General features: G+C 42.3%; 1 long non-coding RNA gene across 1 annotated transcript in view; it reads left to right on the plus strand.

Annotated features, from left to right (window-relative positions):
• The window catches only part of LOC134756726 (uncharacterized), a 43648-nt gene extending 34443 nt beyond the window's left edge, over positions 1 to 9205 (plus strand). The window contains exon 3 of the long non-coding RNA XR_010129829.1: positions 9132 to 9205. This is a non-coding gene — a long non-coding RNA (uncharacterized lncRNA). The remainder of the gene's footprint in view (positions 1 to 9131) is intronic.
• Positions 9206 to 9885: the final 680 nt, after the last annotated feature.

Genomic DNA, 9885 nt, shown 5'->3' on the forward strand with positions numbered 1-9885 from the left:
CCTCTGGCTAGTTGCCATCTCCCGCCACACTCCCAAAGAGACTTTCCTTTCATGGCTGAGGAGTTCAACTCGGTCTGAACCGGCGGATAGGATACAGTGATTAAAGGAACCCATTTGCACAGAGCAAGAGGTTTTCCTCCCAGGACCCCACTCCTTTTTTTTTTTTCTTTCACTTGAAGCTGTTTTTTTCCGCCCTTTTATATATGAGAGGGTTTTTTTCCTGCACCAGCACTCTGCTTATGATAGGAAAACAACAGAGGAGCGACCTGCACTGGCTAATAACTGCAAATTTGGCAAGGCCTGTCTGGGACTTAATCTAACTGAATCCATGCATACCCTCAGGCACCTTTTTGTCCCAAACTGAAATTCTAGTCTTTGGGTTGCAGCCTTAGAAAGGAAAACCAGATCCAAGGGGTCCAAAGCCAGGGAACATGCACAGTGTAAATGGACAGGACTACTTCCTGCCAATTAACCCCCGTTTCATGGAAGGGGGACATGCTCCATGGTGTAGATAAGGCCCAGGGAACTCAAAGGTTGTCAACAGTAGGGGAGGTAGAGGCATATGTGAGTGTGGATAATTCCTATTCTCTAGGCCCTCCCTGCTTCATGGGTGCCAGCCACATTGGCACCCATGGGTGGCACCCACGAAAGTCACAGGGACTCTGAGATAAAAAGATGGAAGAGAAAGTGGGACACCCACTTTCTCTCTCCCTCACACCCTGAGTTTTCACTGAAAGAAACAAGGGAAATGAGGGACGCCTATTTCCCTGTCTTTGCGAATGGGCAACCAGTTATCTTCACCACACCCAGTTTATACTCCTCTGGAGTGTATCCTGAGTCACTGGGACTGCTTTGACCCTCAGACTCTGGAGCAAAAACACATTATAGCCCTTTGCACAAAGGTTTGAGACTCTGGAGCAAAAAGACGTTATATCCCTTTGCACAAAGGTTTGACCAAATTATGAAGTACTGGCTTGGCCTCAGAAAGGAACCATTCATTTTGATGCCATCCGGTAGTTGGCCCTTTTCTACAAACGCAAGGTCAAATGGTCTGAGGCCCCATATGTGCAGGCTTTCTTTACCTTTCAGGGGAATCCAGACCTTTGCCAACAGTGTGGAATTGATCCAGCCCTGCTATTTGAAATCTCAGGAGAAGCTGCAAGGGTCAATCCCAGGGAACTAAAGAAATGAATTCTAAAGGCACCCGCAGGCAGGGGAGCCAGCTCCCTCCAGGCCTGCTCCTCCAGATCCACCCCATCCTCCCTCTCCAGCTTCCCTCTTTCACTTGCCCTCTGTTAGAAATCCTCACCCTAGACAAGCCCCATTCTCACTCTTGCCCCTCCAACAGATGCCTGGTGAATTTGACCCCAGTAAGGTCCAGGTCCCATTTTCCCTGCAGGATTTAAGGCAAATTAAGGGGGATCATGGTAAGATTTCAGATGACCTGACAGATATATAGAGGCTTTCCAGAATTTAATCCAAGTATTTTAACTCTCCCAGAAAGACGTTATGTTACTTTTGAATCAAACCCTATATAACACTGAGAAGCAGGCTGCTCTACAAGTGCAGAGATTTGGGGATGAGCTTTGTATCACATATAGCATCAGGGAAGGGACCAAACTTTACCCAAATGGGAGAGAAGGAGTACCAGTGGATGACCCTAAATGGAATCCCGATGATGAGATGGGAAAATAGAAGAGGAGACACTTTCAGGTGTGCATAATAGAGGGCTTATGTAGGACTAGAACTAAGCCTCTCAACTATACCAAGTTATCCGTGATAGACCAGGAATTTAATGAATATCCCACTGCCTTATTGGAGATGCTAAGAGGGGCCATTGGTAAAGCACACCTCTCTATCTCCTGATTCTGTCAAGGGACAAGTAATCCTAAAGGATAAATTTATTACTCAGGCACCCCCTGATATCAGGAGGAACAAGATAGTACTTTAGAGAACTCCCTGAAAGTGGCTGCCTTCGTCTTTTACAATAAAGATAGGGAGACACAAGAAAGGGGCAGAAGCTTTAATGGCCAGCATGCAAGCCCACAAACCCCAGAATTCGCAAGGTGCACATGTTAACTGCTACAGATGTGGCAAGAACAGTTATCTCTCTTCTAAATTTTAACGGTTCCCATACAAGGCTTAATATCTTTCCAGGGTGAAATAGCTGGGGTACAATGTTATTAGTATATTTCACTTTCTTATTTCAGAAATCTTTGGCACTAGATTCTTTCCTCGTATAATACGTATGTTTGGCCCTTGCATGCTTAGCCTTGTAAAACTTTTTTTTTTTTCTCTCTTGCCTAGAGGCCATCAAACTCCAAATGATCAGCAACTGGAGCCAGCCTTGCACAATGTCTCTCTTTCACCAGGCAACCCCCTGGGAGGAATCTGACTGCGATTCTTTCCAAAACAATGCTCTCTATCATCAGGAAGTAGCTAAGACTGGTCATGGTCCATATTCTAATGGCAGTTAGATGTACCTCTTCAGAGGGGAGAAATTATACAGACAGCAGGCAGGGAAACAGTGGGTAGAAGAGGGCGGTCCCCGGTGAGGGCCACATCCTCAAGCTTGGACCCACAGTCCAAAGTAAGAACATGTATTCCTGTTTTCCCACCTGAATGTTGCCTTTTCCAAAACCAACCTGTCCCACCCCACCCCCCATCCTGTACCCATAAAAACCCCAGACCCCTTTGCCTTAAATTTATGTGAGTCCTTCTGTGTCAGGCTAGTCTGTTGAAGAGAACAGATATTTGGTTGGTGAATTCTTATCCTTCTGCCATTCTGTATCTTTTAAGTGGACCATTTAGGCCATTTACATTCAATATTAGTATTGAAATGTGAGATACTATTCTATTCATTGTGCTGTTTCTTGCCTGAATACCTTGGTTTTCTTTCATTGTGGTGTTGTTTTATAGGTCCTGTGGGATTTACGCTTTAACAGGATTCTGTTTTGGTGCATTTCAAGGATTTGTTTCAAGATTTAGAGCTCCTTTTAGCAGTTCTTGTAGTGCTGGCTTGGTATTGGAGAATTCTCTTGGCATTTGTCTGAAAAAGACTTCATCTTTCCTTCATTTATGAAGCTTAGTTTCACTGTATACAAAATTATTGGCTGAAAATTGTTTAAGGAAGCTAAAGATAGGACCCCAATCCCTTCTAGCTTGTAGGGAGGGCTTCTGCTGAGAAATCTGCAGTTAATCTGATATGTTTTCCTTTATAGGTTACCTGATGCTTTTGCTTCATAGCTCTTAAGATTCTTTTCTTCATCTTGACTTTAGATAACCCGATGGCTGTGTGCCTAGGTGATGATCTTTTTGTGATGAATTTCACAGGTCTTTGAGAGTCATATATTTGAATGTCTAGGGCTCTAGCAAGGCCAGGGAAGTTTTCCTTGATTATTCCCTCAAATGTGCTTTCCAAACTTTTAGATTTCTCTTCTTCCTCAGGAACACCCGTGATTATTAGGTTAAGTCATTTAACATAATCCCAAACTTCTTGGAGGCTTTTTTCATTTTTTAAATGCTTTTTTCTTTGTCTTTGTTACATTGGGTTAATTAGAAAGCTTTTACTTTGAGCTCTGAAGTTTTTTATTCTACTTGTTTGATTATATTCCTGAGACTTTCCAGTGCATTTTGCAGTCCTTTAAGTGCGTCCTTCATTTCCAGAAGTTATGATTGTTTTTTAAATACGCTATTTCACTGGAGATTTTTCCATTCATATTCTGTATCTTTTTTAAAAATTTCTTTAAGTTGGATTTCGCCTTTCTCTTTTGCCTCCTTTTTTGGCTTAATAGTGGACCTCATGAATTCTTTTTCTGGCAATTCAGAGATTTCATCTTAGTTTTGATCCGTTGCTGGTGAGCTAGTGTGATCTTTTGAGGGTGTTAAAAACCCTGTTTTTCTCATATTACCAGAATTGTTCTTCTGGTTCCTTCTCGTTTGGGGAGACCATGTCAGAGGGAAGATCTGGGATTGAAGCGCTGCTGCTCAGATTCTTCTGTCCCATGGGGTGCTCTCTTGATGTGGTGTTCTCCCCCTTCCTCTAGAGATGGAGCTTCCTTACCGCCAAACTGCAGTGAGTGTCATTTCTCTTCTGGGTCTAGCCACCCAGCAGAGCTACTGGGCTCTGGGCTGGTACTGAGGAGTGCCTGCAAAGAGTCCTGTGATGTGATCCATCTTCAGGTTTCTCAGCCATGAATACCAGTACCTGCTCTGGTGGAGGTAGCAGGGAGTGAAGTGGACTCTGTGAACTTCCTTGCTTGTATTTTTGTTAAATGCACTTGCTTTGTGTTGGTTGGCCATAAATTCATGCTAGCCCTTTCAAGAGTGCATCAGTTGCAGTAGTATAGGGAGAATCAGGTGGTGGGCAGGGCCCTTGAGCTCCCAAGAGATTATGTCCTTTGTTTTCAGCTACCAGAGCCAGTAGAGAAAGACCATCAGGTGGGGGCAGGGCTAGGTATGTCTGAGCTCTGTCTCTCTTTGGGTGGGGTTTGCTGCGGCTGTTGTGGGAGATGGGAGTGTGGTTCACAGGCCAGTGCAGTTATGTTTCCAGAGGGATTATGGTTGCTTCTGCTATGTCATGCAGGTCCAGGGAAGTAGGGGAAAGCAGCAGCCACAGGACTCACCCTGCTCCTACACAGCCTACAGCCCAAAAGGTTGGTCTCACTCCCACTGTGCTCCCCCAATAGCACCAAGTTTATTTCCAGGCAGCCCATGAGCAGGGCGGAGAACTTGCCCCAGGCTACAAGCCTCCTAGCTGAGAAATCAAGCCAATTCGCAGTTCCTCGGCTGTCCCACAGAGCCTGCAGCCCAGCAATCCACCTCCTTCAAAGGGTCTGTGGATTCTCTTGGCTTTCCTGTTAAGTTCCTGCGGTAGTTCTTGGAGCAAAAGATCACGATGTGGGTCTCCACACACTGCTATGTCTATCTGAGAGGGAGCTGTGAGTTAGTCCTGCCTCCCGTCTGCCATTTTCCCCTCCTTTGTTGAACATGTTTTTATTTTTCTTATGTAAATACCCAGATGTGGGATTGTTGGGTCATATAGAAAGTATGCATGAAACTGTATAAAAAGTTTCCAACTGTTTTCCAAAGAGGTTGTAACATTTTGAAGTCTTACCAACAACATATGAGAATTCCAGTTGCTTTATATCCTTGTCAACACTTGGTATTGTTTGGCATTTTGTTTCTTTTTGGAAAAATCATTTTTTAAAAAAATTAATTTATTTTTTCTAGTGGAGATATAGGGGTTCTTTAAATTTGAATAAATTTCAACCTATTTACCAGAGGACCCCAGATCATGATAATTTCAGTATAAACAAAGGGCTGTTATCATGTTTTGTAATTACAGGATATCAAAATATGTGACATAATGAAATATATGAAACAATATTTTTTCTCTTAAAAATAAATCTCAACCAGCAATATGGTGTGGAACAGAGACCAAAGTGTCCACTCCTTCCCATCTCTCCTCCTTACCACCTCACACAGAGTTTAGAAGAAATGGGATCCTTTTTGTCAGGAAACAGTGATTGTGCATATTGTACGACTGACTTCACTCTTCCTGGCAGTGGGATTTTGGCACTGGAGTCAGAGAAATTGCTAGTCCTCTTGGTTGTTTCTGTCATGGTGGAGTCATTCTGTGAGATGTTTCTTGACTGTGGTTTCCAGGGTACTGATGTGACAGAGATGCAAGTTCTCTTACTGCACTCCTTATTAAGCAACAACTTGATAGCATAGAGAGAGTTGAATGGGTTTCCAGCTCCTTCAACAGAGAAGACATTTCTTGCCAGTATTTTGGGGAGGGGAAGAAACTTCTCAGAGAATTGTTAAACAATGCTGACAGTGCTTGGATGCATTATTATTATTATTATTATTTTATAGGATTTCAGCTTAAATGAAAACCAGATTCTGTCACCTCGTTGTGGCTTTAGTTGGGGTAAAATACAACCATACGGGGCTCATCAAATCTTTCTTCTTCTTTTTTTTAATCCAAGGCTAGTGGGAGCTAAATCTATAGAAAACAATGTTTGGTTTAGCCTCACATGTCTGGCTGGTTTTCATGCACTATAAGAAAACATTGTTGAAAATAAGAATCCTCAGTAAGGATGACTTCATGGGGTTTTGCAAGCCAGTTTAGATGGAATCAGATTATGCTGTACCTTGTTCTTCTAATCTATATTCATGTGATCTGAGGCTTACCCCTCAATAGGTTTATATAATCACCTACTGTGGGGTATTGAGAGATGGTTGCAGGCAAACAGCATCACTTGCAGTCAGCTTGGTCCCTATCCTAATGAAATCTCACAGTTGAAAAATGAGCTGGCTGTCACTGAAACAGGATCCCCATTCTCCAGCACAGGCTCACATTTCTGCAGCCTGGCTAGGTCAAGGCTGGCAACCTGGGAGATCTAGGGTACAATAGTAGAGATTAGAATGACTAGGACAAGTGAATGTACTGAATGAATAGAACAGAGGCATGAAAAAGCTCCTGAATTTCCTACTGTGTTTTGAATAATCCCTTTGGTTTAAACCGTTGAGAGGCCCAGATCAGAAATAACAACAGAGATCGAGAAACCAGGTAGATTTACAAAGAGGAATCAATACATCTAAGGAGCCCCAGGGAAATATTCCCTAACATTTTTTCTGTCAACCTTTCTTCCCAGTCTTGATTTCCAAAGGCACAGCTCCTGTGAAGCCTAAGACCCCAAAACCCTACTCTGTAAGAGAAAAGGGTGGGATTTGAGATCCTAGAGACCTACAATATAGCACCAATCCATCCCTTATTAGCTCTTGATCTAAATTCTCTGAAGATTGCTTTCCTCATCAATAAAACAGAGACTATAATCTTTAGTTGTTATGAAGATTGAATAAGAATAAATGTAAAAGTGCTTTTTAAAACATGGAACAAGGAACAAATATTTGTTATAGAAAGACACTGGAAATGAGCATTCACAGACACCTCACCACCTGCTCACCTTACAAAGGAGGAGACTGAAACTCCAGAAATAAAATAATTTCTCCATGAAGATTTGCATTCAATCCTTGCGACTCTGGGTTCTCTTTGTAGTTCTATAATTAAGTGACTTATCCCCTCCCATGATTTGATGTGTGGCTGCTTTACTGGTAATGACAGAGTCTACTTTCAACATGCCCTCTCTCCCTCTCCTCTTCCTTGTTAGCAAGTATCTTGTCAGGATTAACAGAAATGGGTGATGAACGAGGACTAGCTAGGCAGAAAGCTGCCCAGGTCATAATACCTGCAGCCCCCGCCGGCACCTACGAGGGCTATCACTATAACTCAGAGGCTGTGGCTCTAGAAAGGTCCATCTGTCTAAATTCTGTGAGGGCTGTGAATGTGGAGTTCTCATCCATGGTTGAGAACAGGACTCTCAAATTAAGGAGCACAGATCCTCTGGAATCTGTAGATGTAAAATCAAGAGATGACGCCTTTCCTTGGAATACACACACACACACACACACACACACACACACACACACACACACACACACACACACTTTAATAATCTTAACAAAAGTTTTGGCAGTTAGAAAGATAATAGATCCTTCTTGTCATAATTCTTAGTGAGGAGGTATGTTCCTGTAATTGGACTGGTTTCATGAGACCGTGAACTCCAGGGTTCCATGAATGTATTCTGCAGGGTGTAGAGAATTTCTTTCCTTTATAAGGGATCTTTCTATTATTCAAATTTTAGAAACACTGTGACACATCTGGGATGGTTTATTGCAGAGCTTAAAAATACAAACATAACTTGAAATTTGTTTTTTGTTTTTAATCTTATACTGTAGTCCAAGACTGTTCTAGAGCATCAGTTATAGATTATAACCCTCCCCTGCGAAACCTCAGAACACCTCTTCCTATAACACATGGTACTTCCTTTGTAAACTGTAAAGTACCCCCATAAATATTTTCTATGGGCATAAAAAATTTGTTATTGCAGTTATGGGCCTCCACTGCAAATCTAATATCTTACTGAATTACAGCAGGAATTAATCTTGATTTATCACATAGGTTGTGCAAGAAATGTCTTGTTACTATATATATATATACATACACATATATATATTTCAAATGTCTTGTTACTATATATAAATATATATATATATATTTCAAATCGAATTAAATCAGACTCCAAGTCTCCATGATAGGAAGATGATGGACACATGAAACAGCTTGACTGGGCTCCACCCCCAATAGTGCAGAGGTCTCAGGGACCACATGATGCCCATGATTCTGGAAGTCCTCTACAGACCTCATCTCCAGGCACCACTGAGATGCTTTTGGTCCAAGAGTCCATGACCCCTTGAGCTTGGAAGCACCAACATATTTATACCACTTAAGGCACCTGAGTCTTCGCTGAGACCTTGAGCCCCTAGGCCTGGGTCTGACCTGCCTGATTATGCCGAGCTGTCCTTTCCTTGGAGGCCCAGCCCCCTTTTCAGGAGGGATGAGGGAGCTGGCCGTGAGTTCTTTTCACCACTGTGGAAGTCAGGGAAAAGCAATGCTTCTGAGCCAACACTGTACATTGTTCCTCTTCCCATTACATGTTTAGTCCTCGAAGGCCCTCCTCTTTCACTTTCCTTTCTGAGATACCAAGTTGATTCCCCATAATACATTTAAGCATGGTGAAATTGAATCTTTGAAATTCAGAGCCGTCATTTTACTATATTTACTTTCCTCAAGTTTGTTGTAACTCTGAGACCCAGTGCTTCTGGATTGAATCTTAGGGGTTATGGGGGTTCTTCTTCTTTCTTTGGATTGCACAAGAACAGAGGAAGCTTACATGGAAACCATACAATGTTGGAGGGGCCTCTGATCTGTGGTCCACTATGCTTACCATTAACCACTTGAGGGTCTAAAGCTGTGGTTGGGGCTTAGAAACATTTTTGAGGAGAAGAACCCTTATGTCCAGATGCAGCTACCTTCAGAGTACCCTATCCTTTCTATCTTGGGATAGAAACTCTAGTATTTCTCTGGCTTATGAAGGCAAAGCCAACCACAGGGCCCAGTGACTCACAGGATCCTGTATCTACACCCCTTCCAAAGTCTGAGAATCCTTTCCTCTCTCTCCTGCTGCCTGCAAGAGCTCTCACTTCTCTTCCTGTTTTTCCAGCCTAATTTCAGGCAATGGAGCACAAAGACCAGCTCTCTACTTGGAATGGAGTGGAAAAACAGAGAGCACAAACAGTAAGTAATATTTAGGGGAATTCCCCTTCCAGAGAATTCTAAGGAGAAAGCTAGAGAGATTAAAGTGTGTTTTCCTGCTTAGAATGTGGGGGTAAAAGTTGAAAATAGACGATCACAAATGCAAATGTATAGTTCAATAAATAATGCTGCACCCATTCATTCAATCCTTTAACAAAAATGTATTGAATACCCAATATATGCCAGGGACTGGGGTTAAAATAGATAAGCCCAGCCTAATTCAGAGACAGGTAAAGAGAACATCATGCTACAGCTTAAGTGATCTAAGCAATGGGAAGAACATGAACCCTGCAGTTGAGGTGTCCTAGGTTAAAACTTTGACTCAGCTGCTAACCATGTGAGTGACTTGTGGGAACTTCTTCCCTGAGTCCTAATTGTCTTTATTCACTCAATTGGGCTGTGGTATCTGTGTCAGATTGCTGACTGTTCTACATGCCTGGCTTTAGGAATCCTCAGTGTATGTAAGCTCTCACCCTCTCCATGTGTTGCAACATAATTCAAATTTTATCTCCAAGTTTATGACATATTTTCTTTTTCCTAGAATAGTATGAATAAATACCTTTTATACCTAGGTTTTATCATTATTATTTTATTATCCTTGTTAAACAGAATTCCGGACTTTGTATTTCTATGTGCTCTTTCTTCAAAGCTGCTTGCAGATA

The sequence above is a fragment of the Gorilla gorilla genome, chromosome 12, assembly GCF_029281585.2.
Source record: "Gorilla gorilla gorilla isolate KB3781 chromosome 12, NHGRI_mGorGor1-v2.1_pri, whole genome shotgun sequence".
NCBI lineage: Eukaryota > Metazoa > Chordata > Mammalia > Primates > Hominidae > Gorilla > Gorilla gorilla.